At 44.2% G+C, this 24775-nt stretch overlaps 3 non-coding genes across 3 annotated transcripts; 1 reads left to right on the top strand and 2 right to left on the bottom strand.

The window, feature by feature from the left end:
• Positions 1-20967: 20967 nt before the first annotated feature.
• trnae-uuc (transfer RNA glutamic acid (anticodon UUC)) lies at positions 20968-21039 on the top strand. Its single transcript has one exon. It is a non-coding gene; the product is annotated as a tRNA-Glu (tRNA).
• A 266-nt stretch (positions 21040-21305) lies between these two features.
• On the bottom strand, positions 21306-21377 carry trnae-cuc (transfer RNA glutamic acid (anticodon CUC)). Its single transcript has one exon. It is a non-coding gene; the product is annotated as a tRNA-Glu (tRNA).
• A 2882-nt stretch (positions 21378-24259) lies between these two features.
• On the bottom strand, positions 24260-24331 carry trnac-gca (transfer RNA cysteine (anticodon GCA)). Its single transcript has one exon. It is a non-coding gene; the product is annotated as a tRNA-Cys (tRNA).
• Positions 24332-24775: the final 444 nt, after the last annotated feature.

Here is a 24775-nt window from a genome sequence, read left to right as displayed (position 1 = left end):
CAAGGTGAGAATAAGCAGACAGCAATGCTTGCCACTGTCACATCTAAAACCAACAACTCTGTAGCAATCAGGGATCTTTACTATTGGTGGGCAAGTGGCGCAATGGATAACGCGTCTGACTACGGATCAGAAGATTTTAGGTTCGACTCCTGGCTGGCTTGCTCTGTGCTTGTTTTTCTCCGGCTTATTTTGGTGTTGTGTTTTTTTTCTCTTCTCCAAAATCCAGAAGAAAAGGCAAATCTCCAGGCATTCTTCTTTTTTTCCAAAAAAGACATATTCTGCACACCCATTCCGATGTCTAGGGGAGACACGGACATGCTTCGGTATTGCCATTCGTATGTCAATTTTGAACCTTGACAGACCGACAATAGACAGTTTTTCATCTAGATAACGGTTGCAATGTGGTTTTCAGATGCATGACACAAGTATTTTCACCTGGACAAGAGCTTAATTACCAGTTCAAGGTATCAATTCAGCAATCACAGGACTCTGGCCAAAAAACTGAACCCCCGGGGTGAGTCAACAAACATGTCCCTTGAATGCATGTAACACTGTTTATTTCTGTAAACCACACTGGCCAGATTTAATGAAAGTGGCCCACAAGCTTGTGCCCAGTTAAAGCTGGCCAGTTCCCATATGGTCTAGCGGTTAGGATTCCTGGATTTCTCCCATGCAGCCAGGGGTCGACTCCCGTGATGGGAAAGCTTGATCTTTTTTGCTTCTCTCCTCAAAAAGCCAGCACATCTTCCTGCACCGGAAGTGACTTTTTGGACAGCAGTAGAGGTACAGAACCCTGATAGATTGAGGTTCCGATGTCTATGGGGAGTCGCGTAACATGCTTCGGTATTGCCATTCATCACACAAGCTCTCAGATAAGCTCGGCGATTAACGTGGTAATAAAATGCAGGCTGGTGGGCCAGTTGATTCTAGATTGAACAATTTCATCTCTACTCTGTAACTGCTTTACTACTTTGAAGGGTGTAATGCCATGTGGTTTTGATGTCATGGGCTTGCCATTTGGAAGCCTTATCACTAATTGCCACCTGGACATTGAGAATAAGTTGTAATCTGAGTTAAACTGAAGGAGCGAATAAGCAGCAACTTTGCCGATTAAAAATTGGTCTCACTTTCATTGTTACCCTCACAATGTCATTTTTGTACCTTGACAGAGTGACGATAGGCAGTTTTTCCTCTAGATAACGGTTGCAGTGTGTCTTTTCAAATGGATGACACAAGTATTTTCAACTGGAAAAGAGCTTAATTACCAGTTCGATGTACCAATTAAGCAATCACAGGAATCTGCCCAAATAAACTGAACCCCCGGGGTGAGTAAAAAAAACAGATCCCATGAATGCATACAACACTATGTAATTCAGAAAACCGTCCTTTTGGATAATTCTTGTTTTGCCAAATTATTATCACATTGTTACAATCGCAGACCTAAAGCAACAGGCCACTACAAGATCCTGCGGCCAAACTGACCACATGTATGGAAAGTGCGCCAATGGTCAATTTAAGGTGTCCAATCCCCATATGGTCTAGGGGTTAGGATTCCTGGTTTTCACCCAGGCAGCCTCGGTTCGACTCCTGGTATGGGAAAGCTTGATGTTTTTTGCTTCTCTCCTCCAAAAGCCAGCACATCTTCCTGCACCAGAAGTGACTTTTTGGACAGCAGTAGTACTACAGAACCCTGAGCTTCTGATAGGTTCGAACCTACTCATCCATGCTGGCCAGGATTCACCCTCAACGGCTAGAGAAGGCAGCTCGAGGTGGGTGGAAGTAGGAAGAAAAATTTTAGGATGAGGACTAGAGAAAACACTTGTACTGTACTCAGGGCACTCAGAGGAATCCATTTATGTACGTTTCATCCCATAATACTGGATTTTGGTTAATTTCAGCACAAGTGGTGCATGTTCACCAAAATGTCACAAACTTTGCCAAGCTGTAACTCTGCCAAAACGGGGCCAAACTGCACCAAACTCGGGTCAGAGTAAGACCTACAGAAGGCCCACCGAACACCGCTGGCCCCCTATCCATAAAACTCCAGGGGGCGGAGTTATGGCCCCCCACATTTTTGATAGTCAAATGGAAGGAAGAGACCTAGCAAATTGAAACTGTGTGACTTGATAGCACTCGAAGGGCCCTCTCTGAAGCCACCTCCCCCAAGTCGATAGACCACCGGGGGCCAGAGATACGGCCCCGCAAATGCAAAAGTCCCAAAATTTGACCGGCCATAACTCACTCAAAAAGAGGGGAAAAACACCAACCTCTGGTCAATATTAGACCTTGAGGACCTCTATCCGACACCGCCGGCCCCAAGTCCCTGAACCCCCGGGAGAAGAAGATACGGTGCCCCAAACTTGGTATCCATCCAATATGAATAAATGGCAAGTGGGATATGTGTGCACCTGAGGTTTAACAAATAGCAATTCTATTAAATTATAAAAGTGCATGTCTACCCTCAATTTATTTGACAGCATATGTGTCCAATTGCAGATTATCAAATAGCAAGTCTATTTAACTTGATTTATTTCAAATGAGTGCAATATTGTTAATGGAAACACCTCTACTGTACACAGCACGCTCAGTAGAGTCCATTTATGTAAGATTTGTCACATAATACAGTAGAATTTGCATAAAAATTTATGTCCACGGGAGCACTACGGAGGTCCCGCTGAATAAGTTGTAAATGGACATTTAAAAAAAAAAAAAAACTCCCATTTGCCATTTATTCAGCACGCCCTTCCTAATGTTTCCGTGAACAGATAAATTTTAGCGATTTCGTGGTTGAAGTCTCATCAGCTGTACTCTGCAAGCTCCGAGGAATCCATTTTTGTAAGTTTTGTCCCATAATACTGTAGAAATATTTATAGAGAAAATGTTGGATTTTGGTTAATTTCACCAAATGTCACAAATTTGCCAAACTGTAACTCCGCCAAAACGCGGCCAAACTACACCAAAATCGGGTCAACGTCAGGCCGTGAGGACTTCTATCCGACGACACCAGCCCCTTGTCCCTATGACCCCGGGGGTCCAAGTTACGGCACCCCAACATGTGGTTTTTGAACCGTTATAACTCAGGAACCGGACCACCCAGGAACTCGTGGGTGGTCGCATACGGTAGGCCCCTCGACCCTCTAGAGATCCCCTAAAATTTTAGCCCTGGAATCCACCGCTTCGCGGAGATTTTATCACAGTGGCGCCGATACAGGATGGCTGCCTCCGTGACGTGCTCTGCAGTTGTTTTTGTGTTTTTGTTAGTTTGTCCTGTCTTTAGTTATATTCCTGCAATCAGTTTCACCAGGGACGAATTGCTGGATATTCGGCAACACACATCTCCCGATATTTCACCGGTTTTCGACTATTCTGATGTTTTGCTGGACATTCTTGTCGGCGGAGCGGCTGCCCTGATCACACGCTTCAAGAGGACGCGCAGGCGGGGAAAGCGAGCGGGAGCGCTCGGGAGACTCAGAAAACGCGGATTTCGAACGCCGTTGCCTAGCATCCATCTGGCAAATCTCCGCTCTCTACCCAACAAAACGGACGAACTGCTTCTGCTCTCTCGGACAAATAAAGATTTCTCCCACTCTGCTGCTCTGTGTTTCACGGAAACTTGGCTGAATGACACCATACCGGACAGCGCGCTCCATCTGCCGGGCTTTCAGCTGTTTAGAGCGGATCGCGACGCAGAATCAACGGGGAAATCGCGCGGCGGCGGGACATGCTTTTACATCAATGAACGGTGGTGTACAGATGTAACTGTGTTAAAGAAGACGTGCTGCTCAAATCTCGAAACGCTCTTCATTAACTGCAAGCCGTTCTATTCGCCGCGGGAGTTTCATTCGTTCATTCTGGTTAGTGTTTACATCCCTCCTCAAGCGCACGTGAGCTCAGCTTTACAGAAACTCGCTGAGCAGATCACAGAGACAGAACAACAACACCCAGACTCTGTTTTAATCATTCTTGGGGACTTTGATAAAGCCAATCTCTCCCGTGAACTGCCAAAATACAGACAGCATGTTACTTGTCCCACAAGAGACAGTAATATATTGGATCACTGTTACACAACAATAAAGGATGCATTTCACTCTGTTCCACGAGCAGCTTTGGGACATTCTGATCACCTTCTGGTTCATCTTATACCGACCTACAGGCAGAAACTAAAATCAGCTAAACCTGTATTAAGGACTGTAAAAAGATGGACTAATGAAGCAGAGCAGGATTTACAATCTTGTTTTGACCTCACTGATTGGAGTGTTTTTGAAGCTGCTGCCACCGATCTGGACGAACTCACAGAGACCGTAACATTATATATCAGTTTCTGTGAGGATATGTGTATTCCTACCAAGACTCAACTAAATTACAACAATGACAAACCGTGGTTCACTGCAAAACTCAGACAGCTCCGTCAGGCCAAAGAAGATGCTTACGTGAAGGGGGACAATGTCTTGTATAAACAGGCTAAATACACACTGGAAAAGGAGATCAAAGTGGCAAAGAGGAATTATTCTGAAAAAATAAGGACTCAGTTCACTTCGAACGACTCCGCATCAGTGTGGAAAAGCCTAAAGAAGATCACCAATTACAAGACACCACCCCCCAGTACTGTGGAAAATCAACGACTGGCAGACGATCTGAACGAGTTTTACTGCAGGTTTGAAAGAACACCCATCACCTGCCCTGAACACCTCTCCACACAACCGTTCACACCAATAACAACTCCTGCAACCAACCCTGAATGCCTCTCCAAACAAACGTTCACACCATTCACAGCTCCTGCAACCAACCCTGAATGCCTCTCCACACAACTGTTCACACCATTAACAGCTCCTGCAACCCATCCTGATCACCTCTCCAATCAACCGCTCTCACCATTCACAACTCCTGCAACCAACCCTGAATGCCTCTCCAAACAACTGTTCACACCACTCACAACTCCTGCAACCCACCCTGAACACCTCTCCAATCAAGCGCTCTCACCATTCACACCTCCTGCATCCCCCCTCTCCCCCACACCTGCAATACAGATCAGCGAGGATGCGGTGCGCCAGGTCTTCAGGAAGCAGAAAAGGAAAAAAGCACCAGGCCCAGATTGTGTTACACCAGCCTGTCTGAAATCCTGTGCTGACCAGCTGGCCCCCATCTTCACAAAGATCTTCAACAGATCGCTGGAGCTGTGCGAAGTCCCTTCATGCTTCAAACGCTCCACCATCATCCCCATCCCAAAGAAATCCAAAATTACAGGACTAAATGACTACAGGCCTGTGGCTCTAACGTCTGTAGTCATGAAGTCATTTGAAAAACTGGTGCTGGCCCACCTGAAGGACATCACTGGACCCTTGCTGGATCCTCTTCAGTTTGCCTACAGAGCAAACAGGTCTGTGGACGATGCAGTAAACATCGGACTGCATTATGTTCTGCAACACCTAGACAGACCGGGGACCTATGTGAGGATCCTGTTTGTGGACTTCAGCTCTGCCTTCAACACGATCATCCCAAACCTCCTCCTGCCCAAACTAACTCAGCTCTCCGTGCCCACCTCCGTCTGTCAGTGGATCAACAGCTTCCTGACAGACAGGCAGCAGCTAGTGAGGCTGGGAAAATACACATCCAGCACCCGTACAATCAGCACCGGAGCTCCCCAGGGCTGTGTTCTCTCCCCACTGCTCTTCTCCCTGTACACTAATGACTGCACATCTAAGGACCCCTCTGTCAAGCTCCTGAAGTTTGCAGATGACACCACACTCATCGGCCTCATTCAGGACGGTGACGAGTCTGCTTACAGACAGGAGGTTAAAGAGCTGGCTGTCTGGTGTAGTCTCAACAACCTGGAGCTTAACACGCTCAAAACAGTGGAGATGATCGTGGACTTCAGGAGAAACCCCCCTGCACTCCCCCCACTCACCATCATGAACAGCACTGTGACTGCAGTGGAGTCATTCAGGTTCCTGGGCACCACTATCTCTCAGGACCTGAAGTGGGACATTCACATTGACTCCATTGTGAAAAAGGCCCAGCAGAGGTTGTACTTCCTTCGCCAGCTGAGGAAGTTTAACCTGCCACAGGATCTGCTGAAACAGTTCTACTCCACCATCATCGAATCCATCCTCTGCACTTCAGTAACTGTCTGGTTCAGCTCAGCTTCTAAATCGGACCTCAGAAGACTACAGAGGGTAGTCCGGACTGCTGAGCGAATTATCGGTACAACCCTCCCATCTATTCAAGAACTGTACTTATCCAGAGTGAGCAAAAGGGCTGTTAAAATCACTCTGGACCCCTCACATCCAGCACACTCCCTCTTTGAACTGTTGCCATCTGGTCGACGCTACAGAGCACTGAGCACCAGAACGACCAGACACAGGAACAGTTTCTTCCCTCAGGCAATCCATCTTATGAACAGCTGATAATAACTGTGGGACACACTACACTATTTATATTTATATACACTACACTTTTTATCCAACACACATACTTAGCGTACACGTAAATCTTTTGCACATAATATACATGTAATACATGGAACACACTATACTACTTATATTTATATTTATATACACATACACTTATTTATCCAAACACACATACTTAGCGTACAGTTACAATTTTTCCACATAATATACATGTACATACATAAATGCTCTTTTTAATATACCTGCCATACATTGTCAATTTGTATATTGTCAATCCTTACCCACCTATTTGTATTTTTTTGTATTTTTTATTCCTTATTGTGTTTTTTGTTCTGTCGCTGTTATGTTGCACTGCGGAGCTCTGTCACGAAAACAAATTCCTCGTATGTGTGAACATACCTGGCAATAAAGCTCATTCTGATTCTGATTCTGATTCTGATATTAGCAAAAAAATTGTACCATCCACCCCCCTCGCACCTACTCATCCAAGCTGGCCAGGGTGCACCCTCCCCGGCTACAGAAGGCAGCTCGAAGGGGGGTGGAAGTCGGAAGAAAAATCTTAGGATGAGGCCTTGAGAAAACACCTGTACTGTACTCAGCACACTCAGAGGAGTCCATTCATGTAAGTTTTGTCCCATAATACTGTAGAATTTGCATAAAAACGAGCGTTGAATTTTGGCACACATGTGCACTACATGTGGTGCGTATCTCACTGTTCATAAAATAGCAACTGTATTTAACTTTATTTATTTCATAGGGTGCACCCTCCCCGGCTAGAGAAGACAGCTCGAGAGGGGTGGAAGTCAGAAGAAAAATCTTAGGTTGAGGCCTAGAGGAAACACCTGTACTGTACTTGTCACGCCTGGCTATGCAGTGCTGGGTGTGTCTCTCCCTGGCCTGGCCATGTGTGGGTAATCAAGCCTGAATAGCCTACTGCTGCTGTTCTGTGTCACTTTTAGGTGGAGCTGTTGCGATGGGCCATGCCGTGCTAATTGGTGGACCGATGAGGGTGTCTTTAAAATCATTGCCTTTCAGTGGATTTGAGTCTCTCTTTCTGCTATTCCGGCCTGACAATGAGAGGCTGGCTGCGGCCGGCGCTTCTTGAACATTCTCCTTTTTGGCTTCCCATTTACTGACTTTTGTAAATCGATCTTTAATAAACCAGCATTATAATTAAATACTAAGTTCAGTGTGGTCTCCCCTATGTCAACTCTACATTGAGCCAAGTGGACTTGACATATGGGGGCTCGTCCGATAAGTTTTGATCCCGAATATTGGTACGTTTAGTCTACTTTGATTCCCACTGTCGGCTATGGTAGCGTAGTGCGGTATGTAGCAACGTCATCGGTGTGATTTTGTGAATGAAATCAGTGGGCGTAGTTTTAGGCATGCCGGTTTTTTCGCCGGATGTTTTGTTTCGGGGAGATCTGCGCTGATCTTGTTGGTTTTGAATTTGGATTTGAGGTAAATTGGGTAGCATTATTTAGTAGATTAGAGTATTTAGTGCAGCCACTTTGTTTGTAATGTGTGATTGCTGTTTACGTAGTGGGGCGACTAAAATTTTGGAGCTATGGGATTTAGGTTGTTGTCACTGGAGTCTGGACCAGGGCACCGCCGTAGAGAACCGGCTGAATTGGCTTCGGTCGGGGCAGTACGTCTCTGTCGGTATTGGTGAGGAAATTATCCTGATTCTTGGACTCAGTGTGAAGATAGGGTTGTATAGTGGGGGGTAAATGTTTAGGGGGAGTGCTCCGTGAGTTGCTCTGCTGCTGGACCTGCTTTTTCACTTTGCAAAATTGTTTGTTTGTGGTTGTTTAAGAGGAATTGGAAAACGTACAGGTATATTTAATTAGTTTGGTTAATAGTGTATTGAAAATAGTCTGTACAATGAGTGTGTTGGAGGATTTTTTTGCTGCTCTTTCGGAGAGTTTGTTGGTGGAGCTAACAAAAGAGCAGTTGGTGAATGTTGCAGATTTTTATGGGATTGAACTGACACTGCCAAAAACAGCAAAGAAAGATAAATTGATAGATTTTATTCGTGATCGTTTGAAAGAAAATCAAGTGTTTCCTGACAACCCGCCTGTTTCAAGTCCCTCGGCTAAAAGTAACGAATTAACCTATGAGCAACAAAAAATATTATTGCAGATGCAATTGGATCAAAAGAGATGGGAATTTGAGCAAAAGAAATTGGAAATAGAACAAGATTTAGAACGCAAGAGAATGGAATCTATTGAAAGAGAAAAAGATAGTTTGTTTGAAAGGGAAAAACTGAAGCATTTGGAGTATGAACAGGAGCGGGCTCGTGAACTTGAACGCACCAGGCTTAAGCTGGTGGCTGAAGGTAGAGCCGGTGGAAATTCCACTCAGAAATCGGGTGTAGCAAATATGATAAAGTTTCTTCCAAAATTCAACGAACGAGATCCGGACATATTTTTCTCTTTGTTTGAAAATGTTGCTGCCGACCAGAATTGGAGTGACGAAGATAAGACGTTGCTTTTACAAACGGTATTAGTTGGGCGTGCACAAGAGGCATTTGTGGCACTGTCTTTTGTCGAAAGAAAGAGTTACCAATCAGTAAAAGAGGCTGTGTTAAAAAGTTACGAATTGATTCCTGAGGCTTATAGACAACGTTTTCGCAATTGGAGAAAGTCGGAAAAACAAACTCACGCTGATGTGGCAAGAGAGCTTAGTAGTTTTTTTAATCGCTGGCGCACAGCGGAAGGGATTGATTCGTTTAATGATTTGTGCGATTTAGTTATTTTGGAACAGTTTAAGAACATTTTGCCCGAACAGATTGGTACATATTTAAACGAACATAAGGTGAAGACCGCTGCCGAGGCTGCTGTCCTCGCTGATGGATATGTGTTGACGCATTGGGATTTTTCTCCGCGTTATGATAATCGCAAGGAAAATCGCCCCGTCCGCGTAAATGCAGGTTTTCCTGGGAGGTCTTATCCTGCGCCTTGTAATAGAACATGGGAACGTGATGCCGACAGTAAGTGCCATTACTGTTTTGAATTAGGTCATTGGAAAAAGGAATGTCCAGTCTTGAGTGCCCGTAATAAGAGTAAAGTAAGCAATGTCAAAGATGTTGCCTGTGCCTCGTCGTTTCCCGCTGCGCAGTTGAGGAATGTTAAGTTAAATGGAACTCAAACTGATCCTGAACATTCTAACATGTTGTGTGATGAACCTAAAACCACAGTGTCTGATTACGCTCCTTTTATCACCGAAGGGTTTGTTTCACTGGTGGGAGATGCTCATAGGGTACCAGTTAAAATATTGCGTGACACTGGGGCTTCAGAGTGTTTCATTTGCCAGTCGGTCCTGCCTTTCTCCTCTTTGTCTGATATTGGGAGTTTTGTGTTGATTCGAGGAATTGGGCTTCAACCGTTTCCAGTGCCATTGCATAGAATTCAGTTGCAGTCGGGGTTTGTGAATGGAGAGGTGACTATAGCTGTACGTCCGACTCTACCGGTAGAAAATATTGACCTGATTATCGGAAATAATTTGGCGGGGGGTTGTGTGTGGCCGGAGATGTCATGTCCGTCCCCTGTGGTTAAAACAGTGGCTATGCCATCAGTTGAGCCGGACAAATGTCTTAAAGACTTTCCAGAGGTGTTCACTGCCTGTGCGGTGACGCGAGCAATGGCTCGTGCTCAGACAGTGAAACCATCTGATGTATCTAAGGCTAGTGCAGTTAAAGTGTTTGTACCAGATTTACCAGCACCATTGTCTTCTAGTGAGGTAATTGACTCATAGGAATCCATTCATGTAAGTTTTATGCCATAATACTAAAGAATTTGCATAAAAACGAGCGTTGAATTTTGGCACACATGTGCACCACAGGTGGTGCGCGTCTCACTGTTCATTAAATAGCAACTCTACTTAACTTTATTCATTTCAAATGAGTGCAATATTGTTAATGGAAACACATCTACTGTACAAAGCACGCTCAGTAGAGTCCATTCATGTAAGTTTTGTCACATAATACTGTAGAATTTGCATAAAAATTTATGTCCACGGGAGCACTACGGAGGTCCCGCTGAATAAATTGTAAATGGACATTTTTTTAAAAAACCTCCCATTTGCCATTTATTTAGCACACCCTTCCTAATGGTTCCGTGAACAGATAAATTTTAGTGATTTCGTGGTTGAAGTCTCATCAGCTGTACTCTGCAAGCTCCGAAGTATCCATTTTTGTAAGTTTTGTCTCATAATACTGTAGAAATATGCATAGAGAAAATGTTGGATTTTGGTTAATTTCACCAAACGTGGTGCATGTTCATGTAGCGCCCCCTGCCCTCCTAGGTGTGTCCTGACCTAAGTTCTAATGGGTGGAGCACCAGGTTCCTTTTATTAGTGTCTCTCGACTATAATTTAAGCCCCCATCTCTGATACCAAGTTTTGAAGAGAGTTATTGGTTTCCTAAATAACTAATCTGAAACACGTATCCAAAAGAAACAATTTATTTAACAAACAAAAAATATATATATATTAATAATAATAATAATAATAATAAGGAAAATACAATATATAATTATATTTATATATTAATAGGATGGTATAAATATCAGATATACATATTCAGATGATATATATTAGCAACAACCAATAGGTAATTTCAATTTGAATAAGTACAGGTATTAATATTCAATACTGATAAACCAGTAATACATGGATTAGAATACTTAGAAAATCCCTTAGGGAAATATACCCAAGTTTACAAGTCTCAACACTTTTTCGTTTCTCTTATTTGACACTATATGTACACTCTTTGCAACACAAACTGAGAATTATCAGTGAATAATAAATCCACTTAATTCGCTTACTACTTAGAGCACTGATATAACACTAGTAATTCCAGTAACATGTTTCAGCGTTTTACGAACTGTAACCGTAAACTTAATATACAGAAAAAAAAACAATAGTTAAACAGTGGGCCCACTCACACCATAAACACACTCAAACCCAACCTCGATGCAGGCCTGATTCGTTGCTTAGGTGCGTAGTGGCCTTTAAAATGCAAACTGGCCTCTTCTCTCTTCAATGAGCTAAAATAAGACCCATAAGCAGTACCTGTAAGTCCATACGCGGTCCCGATTTTCGTCAAACTCGGCTCGCACCAACTCCACTAACAGCCGTCGCTCCCTCGATGCCGGAGGAACACCCAACACTCCCGGTGGCTGGGCGTGCTATCCGGTTGCAGCTGTACAGTCCCTCGTTATCAGAGGACCTGTGAGTGCTTCCGGTGGCTCAACAGGGCTATCTGATCTCCTCTTACTCTTCCCACGTCGACTGTTTTACTTGTAACAGCACAATGAATAGTATAAAATAAGACTAACGTGACAATCTTTCTAACAGAAATCGCTGTATATTCACACAGGCCTCAACGTCTTTCACTCGAAAACAAATCAAAATAAAACAGGCAAACACATTTCCTGTGTTCAATCAGACACTTAACTAAACAAAAAACGTATCTGGAGAAATATGAAGGCTTAACTCAAGTTTCTTTTTGTGTTATTAAAACGGTAGATTTCGATTAGAACCAACCTTTTTGCACACCTATTCTAATAACGCCTTCTTCTCGTCTTTTTTTTCCTCCAATCTCCGGATAAAGCAATCACATCAGACTCACGTATCACGTATATTGGAGGTGGGCATTAACTACTAAATGTCCAATCAAACAGGAATCGATCTAACCTGATAGCAAAATCCACGTTTTTGTTCAAGAACATATCAACCAACCCTGAAAGTTTCACTCATTCTCTTAAAGGGGAAACGCACTTATACAAGCTCTTTGTAGAAGATGCATAGTAAAACCTTTAAAAGGACTAATCTTAACAAAATATGGTTATGTTGACTTACTTTCACTAATAACCCATATGGCTATTATAAATCGGACATTATACGTGAAAACTTTGCATCAAACTGTTTTATATTTATATAACCCTGCCAGATAAGGGGGTTACACCCTCCCCCTTCTAACTTCTCATGCCCTCATGAGACTAGAAATTTTTTAGGACTGAATTACTGTTCGGACAGTAGGACAGGGGATTGTAGGAACACACTGGGGGCATTGGGCCATTGGGTGGCACCATACAGTGTGGCAGACCTTCTTTGCTTTGGACAGCTCTTCAATGTCCGCTGGATGTACTAGTTCATCATAACACAGCTTAATCACTGGTCTTACTTCTCTCTGGGATTTACGACACACCAGTGGTACTGGTTCATCAGGGGGTACATTCATTGTGTCCTCTTCTCCCCCTTCTAAACTCTGAGCATTCTCAACTTCAGGAAACGGATTAAGGATCTCTTGGGGTTCATTTTCTGGTGGATCCTCTCTCCCTGCACACTCCTGAATAAGCTCTGGTACAACTACAGGAGGTTCAATTACAGGTTCCAAGTCACGTTGAGGTGATATTGGCCTTTGGTAGCTGATCCTTGCTGGGCTGTAATAGCAGCGATCATCATTCTCACTCTCCGAAAATTCTTGGCTGTCACAGTCAATCTAATCAACATTATATTCGTTCTGTTTTCTTTGTCTTCTTTTAAGCATTTGTGCTCTTGTTACAGGTGGCTGTACCAGTTGGTTCAAGTCCCCAGGCTTCGAGAACCTCACCTTGTCTCCAATGGGTAACAGGTGGTCTCTGTGAAGGGTCCTTATTCCACCCATTCCTCTCTCTGGCTCCAGTTTATAGACTGGTAAGTCTTTAAACTTCTCAATGACCACATAAGGCAAAGAGTTCCAGCGGTTTTGAAGTTTATGTTTTCCTGTGCAGGCAAGGTTTCTGATGAGGACTCGGTCTCCCCTTTCCAAGGTTTGTGGTTTCACTCTTTGATAATAAAGCCTCTTGTTTCGTTGATGAACCTTCAGGGAAGTCTCAGCCGCTAGTTGATATGCCTGCTGAAGATCTTTCTTCATTCTCTGTACGTACTGCAAATGATTAACTCCTTTCTGATTACCAGGGGAGGTACCGAAACACACATCGATGGGCAGTCGAGCCTCCCGCCCGAAGAGAAGACGATAAAGAGAATAGCCCGTTGCCTCATTCTTTGTACAATTATAAGCATGTACAAGCTGAGGGATGTATTGACTCCACTTACTCTTATTAGCCGGATCCAGAGTATGGTACGGTTAAAGCGTTCTGGTTGTGGATCACCTTGGGGGTGATAGGGTGTCGTCCTCGATTTTCGGATTCCAAACATTCCCAAGAGTTCTCTTATCAGTCGGCATTCGAAATCGCATCCCTGATCAGAGTGAATGCGTGATGGCAGTCCATAGTGTACGAAGAATTTTTCCACCAGAACTTTTGCCACAGTGACTGCTCGCTGGTCTTTGGTAGGAAACGCCTGAGCGTATCGAGTGAAGTGATCAGTTACTACTAGTATATTGGCAATACCCTTGGTGTCTGGCTCCAGAGACAAGAAATCGATGCATATCAAGTCTAGCGGACCATTACTGGTAATATGGCTCAGGGGAGCAGACTTTTGAGGTAATGTCTTTCTTGTAATACAAGAACCACAAGTCTTTATGTACTGCTCAATGTCGAGGGCCATGCGGGGCCAGTAAAATCGATCTCTTATTAGCTCCGTTGTCCGATCCACCCCAAGGTGACCAGAATCATCATGTAGAGAGTGCAGGACGGTCTGATGATATTTGGCTGGCAGAACCAGCTGAACTCTCTTTTCCACAGGGGCTTTGGGAAACTCTGTATAACAACTGATTTCGAACGACCAGATTTGGGCCTTGACGCTGTAGGAGATTTAGCACTGGATCGGAGCTCTTCTGAGTGGTAAGCACTTTGCCAACTTCAATGTCATGTTTCACCACTCCGATAACAGGGTCTTTTTCTTGTGACATCTTCAGGTCTTCATGGGACAACTGCTCCATATGACACATTTCAAGTGAAATCGGGCAAGAGTAAGCAGAAGGTATGCTATCAGGTGAAACTCCTAAATGGTCCACCATCCGGACGGATTCGTCATTCCCAGAATAACTGGCCAACTGGCAGATTGCTTTGACCCCAGACTGTGGAATTTCAGTCCAAGAGGCAGACACAGCAGGGTTGGTAGGATATCGGGATAGCACATCTGCGTCAGTGTTATGTTTTCCAGACTTGTATTGCAGGCTGAAGTTGTAGGTAGCTAAGGCGGCTAACCAACGATGTCCCGTTGCATTCAGCATCGCACTAGTCAGTACATAGGTAAGTGGATTGTTATCGGTTCTCACAACAAATTGAGCTCCATATAGGTGGTCGTGAAACTTATCAACGACAGCCCACTTCAATGCCAGGAATTCTAACTGGTGAATGTGGTAACACTGCTCCGAAGTACTCAACTTTCTGCTAGCAAAGGCGATGGGTCGAAGTCCCTCAGGATGCTCCTGGTTCAACACAGCACCAAGGCCACTCAGACTAGCATCAACGTGGAGTACATAAGGCAGGGAGTTATCAGCGAAGGCCATAACTGGTGCATTGGTTAGGCAGTGTATAATGGCTTTGAAGGCTTCTCCACAGGACTTGTCCCATTGTGCTCCAAAGGGGTCAGCCTCCTTGTAGTAGTTCTTTCCATTCCTCTTTCCTGATCCTTTTACAGGTGGGTAGCCTTTCGTGAGCTCCATCAAAGTTCCTACTACAGAGGAGTACCCCTTAATGAAACGGCGATAGAAACCGCAAAATTCTAGGAAAGACCGTAGGGATTTCAGGTCTGTAGGTTCTTTCCACTGAGTTACGGCTGACACTTTCTCTGGATCTGGAGCTATTCCTGCAGCTGAAACAATATGCCCCACATATTTGACCTGTTGCTGACAAAACTGACACTTGTCGATAGAGACTTTTAACCCCCATTCCTCCAGGCGATCCAGTACCTTCATTAGTCGCTCCTCGTGTTCTTCGAGTGTTCTGCCGAAGACTATAAGGTCATCAAGGTAGACGATTACCTGTAGGAGGTGCATGTCACCTACCACCCTCTCCATGAGCCTCTGAAATGTCGCTGGGGCCCCAGTGATACCTTGTGGCATTCGTTGAAATTGGTAGAACCCCAGCGGACATATAAAGGCAGTCTTTTCTCGGTCCTCAGCGGACATAGCTATTTGATAATAGCCGCTTCGCAGGTCTAGGACTGAAAACCATCGGCTACCAGTCAAACAGTCTAGGGCATCATCAATCCTGGGAGTGACATATTGATCTGGTATAGCGCGGCTGTTTAAGGTCCGATAATCGATGCACATCCGTACGGCACCATTTTTTTTCCGAGCTATCACGATTGGTGATGCATACGGACTTCGGGACTCTTGGATGATGCCTGCCGCTAGAAGATCTTTAAGGTGGCGTCTTACGTCATCAATGTCGGCTGGGGCAATGCGCCGTGGACGTTCTCAGAAGGGGCGAGGATCACTCAGTCTGATCTGGTGAGTGACATCTTTGGCTAAGCCTACGTCCCATTCCTCGGTGGAGAACACATTACTCCGCTCCGCTAACTTCAAACGTAATCTCTTCTCCCAGCCAGCAGGTATAGGGGCCTCCCCAAAGTTGAATAACTCCGGATTAAGGGGTCCTTTGGATTCTGGAATGTCATGAGCCACTGTAACTGTGTCTGTAGGGAATACATGGGCAACTACAGTACCAACTGGAATTGAGAGATCTTTGCTCGTCTCATTGTGAATCAGGACTCTGAAGTTATTCACATCCACAGCTGATGAAGGCATTACTACAGGGGAAACAAACAGCCCTGCAGGAAGTGGATCTACAGTGGAGGCTTCAATGAGGAAGATATCTTTCCTCAAGGGTTTGTCAGACTCAACTTTGCATAAGGCATACCGCTCCCCTCGTGATGGGACTTTGAAAATTCCAGGGCCCTCCCATATCACTTTGCCTTCGGGTCGATCTGCTGCAGAATTTTGTCCACTTTGAGGTAAAATACGGACTGGGGGTGTCTGAATTCTCAGCGAATGGGCACTGTTTTTTCCACTAGTAGTCCCATTATATGCTGTCAGTCGTTGAAAGAAGCTGGCATTGGTTCCAATGATTACTGGGAATTGTGTCGGTCCTTGGGGGTCTGGGCAGACCAAGGCCAGGATGGATATGGTCTCTTCAGCACCAGTGAGAGTTACAGGGAAGGTAACATCTATGACAATGTATCCTTTGTAGGGATAACTGCATGAGCTGAGACCCCAAATGGATAATCCAGCAAGGGGATGGATGGGTACATCAGGTAGGTTTCGGGAATACCAGGAGTCAAAGACAATGGTAACTTGAGACCCACTGTCCCACAAAGCCTGGCACGGATGGCCACCAATCTTTACCTCCACGGTCGAGGCGGGCCCAACTAGTCCCTTGGGCAGACCATTTGGCTCACTGCTGTGCACATGACTGTTTTTAGAAAAACAGACTTGCTCTCCAGACGGGCTGCTGTTGTTTGGATCATTCCTCATTTCTTTTGCTTTCCGTGATGAATGGATTAATATAGTGATCACCTGTGAGGCATTTTAGGGTGCTTGACACTTTGTAGAGATGTGTCCGTCTTCTCCACACCGGTAGCAAAAGTAATCTTCCATGTTCCTTGAGGGCTTGGATCGCTGCTGGACTGAAGCATGTGGTTGGGTTAACTGGGCATGACTAGCTGAACTACTTGAACTGACACTCATTACTGCTAGCTGTTGTTGCAGCTGAAGTACTTGCTTTCTCAAAGACTGAACTTCAGAATCCTTTGTTACTCCTTTGTGATCGGAGGGGCTTGTTTTACATAGCTTGGTTCTGGATTCTAACATCATGGAGGATGCTGGTAGGCTATTCAAGCGGTCACTTTCGAGCTGAGCCCTCAGTTCTTGAATTTCTGCTTTAAGTTCACGCACAAAAGCTGGACAGTTATTCCCCTCGTCCTGCAAGTGTATGGACTTTGCAGTAGCAGTAAACTTGCGTCTAGTGACTTCAATTTCTTCAGCCTCCCTAATCTCATTCAACAGGCTCAGAAAGTTGGTGGGTTTTCTTTTCTCTCCCTTAACCTCAATTGCAAAAGCATCATATCAGATTCGACGGCTCCACGAATCAGTTGTTCCACTCTTGCCTTGTCAACATTGGCGGGAGACAGTCCACCTCTTTGCACAACTTTTGTCAGTGATTTTTCAACCCTTCTCAGGAAATCAGAAAGTGTCTCACCTGGACGCTGTCGAAGAAGCCGAAAAGCGAAATACAAATCCTTTCCGGACTCCGAGGAGCCAAAAGTACTTTCCAGAGCTTCAAGGTACTGCTGCGAGCTGGCATCAGGACTGGACATACGGACAGCTTTAATGATTTCTAGGGCTGGTCCTTTTAAGCTTTCCACAATTCGTCTCCGTTTCTCTTTCTCTGAGCATTCACATTCAGTTATCATCATCTTATCTTGCTCTATTCAGTGTTCCATGGTTTCTTCTCCCGTGGGGGTCGGAACAATACCAGAGAAGGTACGTAAACGACGGTAAGCATTGCTATCACTTGGTGGTCTTATGGTTTTCTCTAGGATCTCACCCACTGCACGAATAATTGACTCAGTGGAACTGGGACTTGCACTTAGGGGAGGAAATAGTGCTTGTAGATCTGTCATGGACTTCCCTTCATCCTGAAGAAACTGGGAGAGCTTGTCAGCAAATCCTGAGGGAACAGTGCCTGTTGGGGTTTTTTCAACGCCCGTAATTATCCTCCAGGTCTCATCATCGGACGGCTTTAGTTCTATAGGGCAGCGTGTGGGGTCTACAGACTCTCTGCATTCACACAGCACAAGTAGGGTATCTGGAGAGACTCCACATCTTGTGTCTCGAACGCGCACTCTTCCAAAAGCTTTCACGCTCTCCGCTACTTATTCAATGCGTGCAATCTCAGTTGATCTGGGTACACTTGTTAGCATCAAGGAGTGAGCAAGGTCAATCCCGGCCTATCTGCACCAGTCAACAAGTTCACTTTGAGTAGGAGGGTTACTTCTGCGAGACATTTTCAACAAGAAGTTAAATGCACCAAATGTCTGTTTTCTTCTCAGGGATCAAGGAGTATTGACACGTGTTTATTTCTCTCTTCTGAAAGGTACCAGGGAGGGAAAGAAAAATCCCGGACGAGGCCCCACTTTATGTAGCGCCCCCTGCCCTCCTAGGTGTGTCCTGACCTAAGTTCTAATGGGTGTAGCACCGGGTTCCTTTTATTAGTGTCTCTCGACTTTAATTTAAGCCCCCATCTCTGATAACATGTTTTGAAGAGAGTTATTGGTTTCCTAAATAACTAATCTGAAACACGTATCCAAAAGAAATAATTTATTTAACAAACAAAAAAATATATATATATTAATAATAATAATAATAATAATACTAATAAGGAAAATACAATATATAATTAAATTTATATATTAATAGGATGGTATAAATATCAGATATAAATATTCAGATGATAGATATTAGCAATAACCAATAGGTCATTTCAATTTGAATAAGTACAGGTATTAATATTCAATACTGATAAACCAGTAATACATGGATTAGAATACTTAGAAAATCCCTTAGGGAAATATACCCAAGTTTACAAGTCTCAAAACTTTTTCGTTTCTCTTATTTGACACTATATGTACACTCTTTGCAACACAAACTGAGAATTATCAGTGAATAATAAATCCACTTAATTCGCTTACTACTTAGAGCACTGATATAACACTAGTAATCCCAGTAACACGTTTCAGCGTTTTACGAACTGTAACCGTAAACTTAATATACAGAAAAATAACAATAGTTAAAAAGTGGGCCCACTCACACCATAAACACACTCAAACCCAACCTCGATGCAGGTCTGATTCTTTGCTTGGGTGCGTAGTGGCCTTTAAAATGCAAACTGGCCTCTTCTCTCTTCAATGAGCTAAAATAAGACCCATAAGCAGTACCTGTAAGTCCATACGCGGTCCCGATTTTCGTCAAACTCGGCTCGCACCAACTCCACTAACAGCCGTCGCTCCCTCGATGCCGGAGGAACACCCAACACTCCCGGTGGCTGGCCGTGCTATCCGGTTGCAGCTGTACAGTCCCTCGTTATCAGAGGACCTGTGAGCGCTTCCGGTGGCTCAACAGGGCTATCTGATCTCCTCTTACTCTTCCCACATCGACTGTTTTACTTGTAACAGCCAATTAATAGTATAAAATAAGACTAACGTGACAATCTTTCTAACTGAAATCGCTGTATATTCACACAGGCCTCAACGTCTTTCACTCGAAAACGAATCAAAATAAAACAGGCAAACACATTTCCTGTGTTCAATCAGACACTTAACTAAACAAAAAACGTATCTGGAAAAATATGAAGGCTTAACTCAAGTTTCTTTTTGTGTTATTAAAACAGTAGATTTCGATTAGAACCAACCTTTTTGCACACCTATTCTAATAGCGCCTCTCCTCTCGTCTTTTTTTTCCTCCAATCTCCGGATAAAGCAATCACATCAGACTCATGTATCACGTATATTGGAGGTGGGCATTAACTACTAAATGTAGTGGGGGAGAATGATGATTACGTACGCGTGCATCAGCAGCGTCAAAGCGGACACATTCCAGGAATTCCATCACTGTTCGGAGTGGGCCGCGAACTCGCGTCCCTATGCGTCTTTTAGGATCTTTACCTCGACTAATTGGCGCCGGCCTTGGCGCAATGGATAAGGCGTCTGACTACGGATCAGAAGATTCTAGGATCCACTCCTGGCTGGCTTGCTCTGTGCTTGTTTTTCTCCGGCTTATTTTGTTGTTGTGTTTTTTTTCTCTTCTCCAAAATCCAGAAGAAAAGGCAAATCTTCAGGCATTCTTCTTTTTTTCCAAAAAAGACATATTCTGCACACCCTTTCCGATGTCTAGGGAAGACACGGACATGCTTCGGTATTGCCATTCGTCTCACAAGCACTCCGACAAGCTCAGCGATTATAGGGGAAATAAACTGCTTGCTGGCAGCCAATTGATTTTCGAATGAACAATTTCATCGCTACTCTGTAACTGCTTCATTACTTTGAAGGGTGTAATGCCATGTTGTTTTGATGTCACGGGCTTGCCATTTTGAAGCCTTATAACTAATTGCCACCTGGACATTGAGAATAAATTGTAATCTGCATTAAACTGAACGAGCGAATAATCAGCAACTTTGTGGATAAAAAAATTGGTCTCACTGTCATTATTAACCTCACAATATGTCAATTTTGTACCTTGACAGACCGATGATAGGCAGATTTTCATCTAGATAACGGTTGCAATGTGTGTTTTCAGATGCATGACACAAGTATTTTCACCTGGACAAGAGCTTAATTACCAGTTCAAGGTATCAATTCAGCAATCACAGGAATCTGCCCAAAAAAAACTGAACCCTCGGGGTAAGTAAAAAAAACAGATCCCTTGAATGCATACAACACTATATAATTCAGAAAACCGTCCTATTGGATAATTCTTGTTTTGCCAAATTATTATCACATTGTTACAGTCGCAGACCTAAAGCAACAGGCCACTACAAGATCCTGCGCCCACACTGACCACATGTATGGAAAGTTCGCCAATGGCCAGTTTTAGGTGTCCAAATCCCATATGGTCTAGCGGTTAGGATTCCTGGTTTTCACCCAGGCGGCCTGGGTTCGACTCCCGGTATGGGAACGCATGCTCCTTTTTGCTTCCCTCCTCAAAAATCCAGCACATCTTCCTGCACCAGATGTCGAGGTTCTGTCTAACACTTTGCCCCTTCGATAGCCCAGCTGGTAGAGTGGAGGACTGTAGGTTGGAGTGTTGGCAATCCTTAGGTCGCCGGCTCGAAGGAGGACTTTTTTTCAAGTGCTCACCATTTTTTTTGCTTTGGAGCTGGCTTTCTCGCAGCTGTTAGCAGAGCTTGAATTCGCAGTCCACAATTGGAAGCCAAAAGAGCTATCACTGACCGGGAATCGAACCCGGGACGCGGCGGTGAGAGCGCCGAATCCTAACCACTAGACCACCAGGGAGGGGCTGGTGGGCTTACCTCCTGATAACAAGGTGAGAATAAGCAGACAGCAATGAGTGCCACTGTCTCATCTAAAACCAACAACTCTGTAGCAATCAGGTGTCTTTACTAGCGGTGGGCCAGTAGCGCAATGGATAATGTGTCTGACTACGGATCAGAAGATTCTAGGTTCGACTCCTGGCTGGCTCGCTCTGTGCTTGTTTTTCTCCAGCTTATTTTGTTGCTGTGTTTTTTTTTTCTTCTCCAAAATCCAGAAGAAAAGGCAAATCTTCAGGCATTCTTATTTTTTTCCAAAAAAGACATATTCTGCACACCCTTTCCGATATCTAGGGAAGACACGGACATGCTTCGGTATTGTCATTCGTCTCACAAGCACTCCGACAAGCTCGACGATTAAAGGGGAAATAAACTGCAGGCTGGCAGCCAGTTGATTTTCGAATGAACAATTTCATCGCTACTCTGTAACTGCTTCATTACTTTGAAGGGTGTAATGCCATGTTGTTTTGATGTCACGGGCTTGCCATTTTGAAGCCTTATCACTAATTGCCACCTGGACATTGAGAATAAATTGTAATCTGTATTAAACTGAACGAGCGAATAATCAGCAACTTTGCGGATTAAAAATTGGTCTCACTTTCATTATTAACCTCACAATATGTCAATTTTGTACTTTGACTGACCGATGATAGTCAGATTTTCATCTAGATAACGGTTGCAATGTGTGTTTTCAGATGCATGACACAAGTATTTTCACCTGGACAAGAGCTTAAGTACCAGTTCAAGGTATCAATTCAGCAATCACAGGAATCTGCCCAAATAAACTGAACTCCCGGGGTTAGTAAAAAAAACAGATCCCTTGAATGCATACAACACTATATAATTCAGAAAACCGTCCTTATGGATAATTCTTGTTTTGCCAAATTATTATCACATTGTTACAGTCTCAGACCTAAAGCAACAGGCCACTACAAGATCCTGCGCCCACACTGACCACATGTATGGAAAGTGCGCCAGAAGCCAATGACCAGTTTAAGGTTTCCAAATCCCATATGGTCTAGCGCTTAGGATTCCTGGTTTTCACCCAGGCGGCCCAGTTTTGACTCCCGGTATGGGAACGCATGCTCCTTTTTGATTCCCTCCTCAAAAATCCAGCACATCTTCCTGCAGCAGAAGTGACTTTTTGGCCAGCAGTATAGCTACAATACCGTGATATGTCGAGGTTCTGTCTAACACTTTGCCCCTTCGAAAGCTCAGCTGGTAGAGCGGAGGACTGTAGGTTGGAGTGTTGGCAATCCTTAGGTCGCTGGCTCGAAGGAGGTCTTTTTTTCAAGTGCTCACCATTTTTTTGGTTTGGAGCTGGCTTTCTTGCAGCTGTTAGCAGAGCTTGAATTTGCAGTCCACAATTGGAAGCAAAAAGAGCTTTCCCTGATCGGGAATCGAACCCGGGCTGCGGTGGTGAGAGCGCTGAATCCTAACCACTAGACCACCAGGGAGGGGCTGGTGGGTTAATGGGCTGGTGGGCTGGTGGGTTAATGGGCTGGTGGGTTAATGGGCTGGTGGGCTTACCTCCTGAAAACAAGGTGAGAATAAGCAGACAGCAATGCTTGCCACTGTCACATCTAAAACCAACAACTCTGTAGCAATCAGGAGTCTTTACTATTGGTGGGCCAGTGGCGCAATGGCTAACGTGTCTGACTACGGATCAGAAGATTCTAGGTTTGACTCCTGGCCGGCTTGCTCTGTGCTTGTATTTCTCTGGCTTATTTTGTTGTTGTGTTTTTTTTCTCTTCTCCAAAATCCAGAAGAAAAGGCAAATCTTCAGGCATTCTTCTTTTTTTCCAAAAAAGACATATTCTGCACACCCTTTCAGATGTCTAGGGAAGACACGGACATGCTTCGGTATTGCCATTCATCTCACAAGCACTCCGACAAGCTCGGCGCTTATAGGGGAAATAAACTGCAGGCTGGCAGCCAGTTGATTTTCGAATGAACAATTTCATCGCTACTCTGTAACTGCTTCATTACTTCAGAAGGGTATAATGCCATGTGGTTTTGATGTCATGGGCTTGCCATTTTGAAGCCTTATCACTAATTGCCACCTGGACATTTAGAATAAGTTGTAAACTGAGTTAAACTGAAGGAGCGAATAATCTGGTGCAGGAAGATGTGCTGGATTTTTGAGGAGGGAATCAAAAAGGAGCATGCGTTCCCATACCGGGAGTCAAACCTGGGCCGCCTGGGTGAAAACCAGGAATCCTAAGCGCTAGACCATATGGTATTTGGAAACCTTAAACTGGCCATTGGCTTCTGGCGCACTTTCCATACATGTGGTCAGTGTGTAGACAAATTATTATCACATTGTTACAATCGCAGACCTAAAGCAACAGGCCACTTTTTGAATAAAGTTTATGGATATGACAAGCATGCCAAATACAAAAAAGATCCTCTCGAGAGGATGCACCACTGAGTTACAATCACATAGAATCTTTCTTTATAGATATGTTTGCACTTATTCCTAAACTGGCAAATCCACAAGGGGCAACCAGATTTGAACCGGGGCCCTCTTGATCTGCAGTCAAATGCTCTTTCATTGAGCCATACCCCCACAGACTTCTGTGCTTAGGGCCAAAGATTAAGTTAGATCCGAATCAACAACTCTACAACTCAAAACCTCCAAATAAGGCAGCACAAACCTCAAAAATGAATTCATGTCAAGGGTCTGTATATTCCTAATATGCCAAGCCCAAATTAGGCACATGGAATGAACCTGGGACCTCTTGATCTGCAATCAAACGCCGTGCCATTGAGATATAAACCCGTACAGTATGAGCACAAAAAGGCAGGAAGATATGGCTACACATATTCCTAACCTGCCAAATCTAAAGGGGGCACCCAGATTTGAACCGGGGACCTCTTGATCTGCAGTCAAATGCTCTACCACTGAGCTATACCCCCACAGACTGCATGGATCATAGCCTCACACAAGATGACAGACTCAATTTTGAATAAAGTTTTTGGATATGACAAGCATGCCAGATGCAAAAAATGAACCTCTCGAGAGGATGTGCCACTGAGTTACAATCACATACAGAATCTTTCCATAAAGATATGTTTGCACTTATTCCTAATCTGGCAAATCCATAAGCGGCACTCGGATTTGAACCGAGGACCTTTTTATCTGCACTCAAATGCTCTACCACTGAACTATAGCCCCACATCTTTGCAGAAAAATGCTCTTTCATTGAGCCATACCCCCACAGACTTCTGTGCTTAGAGCAAGATTAAGTTAGATCCTACGATTCAACAATATCAAACATTGACTGCTTCACTGTAAACTCAGGTCTTTGGTTACTCCAAATCCGAATCAACAACTTTACAACTCAAAACCTCCAAATAAGA

Source organism: Carassius carassius, chromosome 38 (assembly GCF_963082965.1).
Source record: "Carassius carassius chromosome 38, fCarCar2.1, whole genome shotgun sequence".
NCBI classification, from domain to species: Eukaryota; Metazoa; Chordata; class Actinopteri; order Cypriniformes; family Cyprinidae; genus Carassius; species Carassius carassius.
Note: the sequence above shows the minus strand (reverse complement) of the source record. Positions and strands in the feature narration are given on the sequence as shown.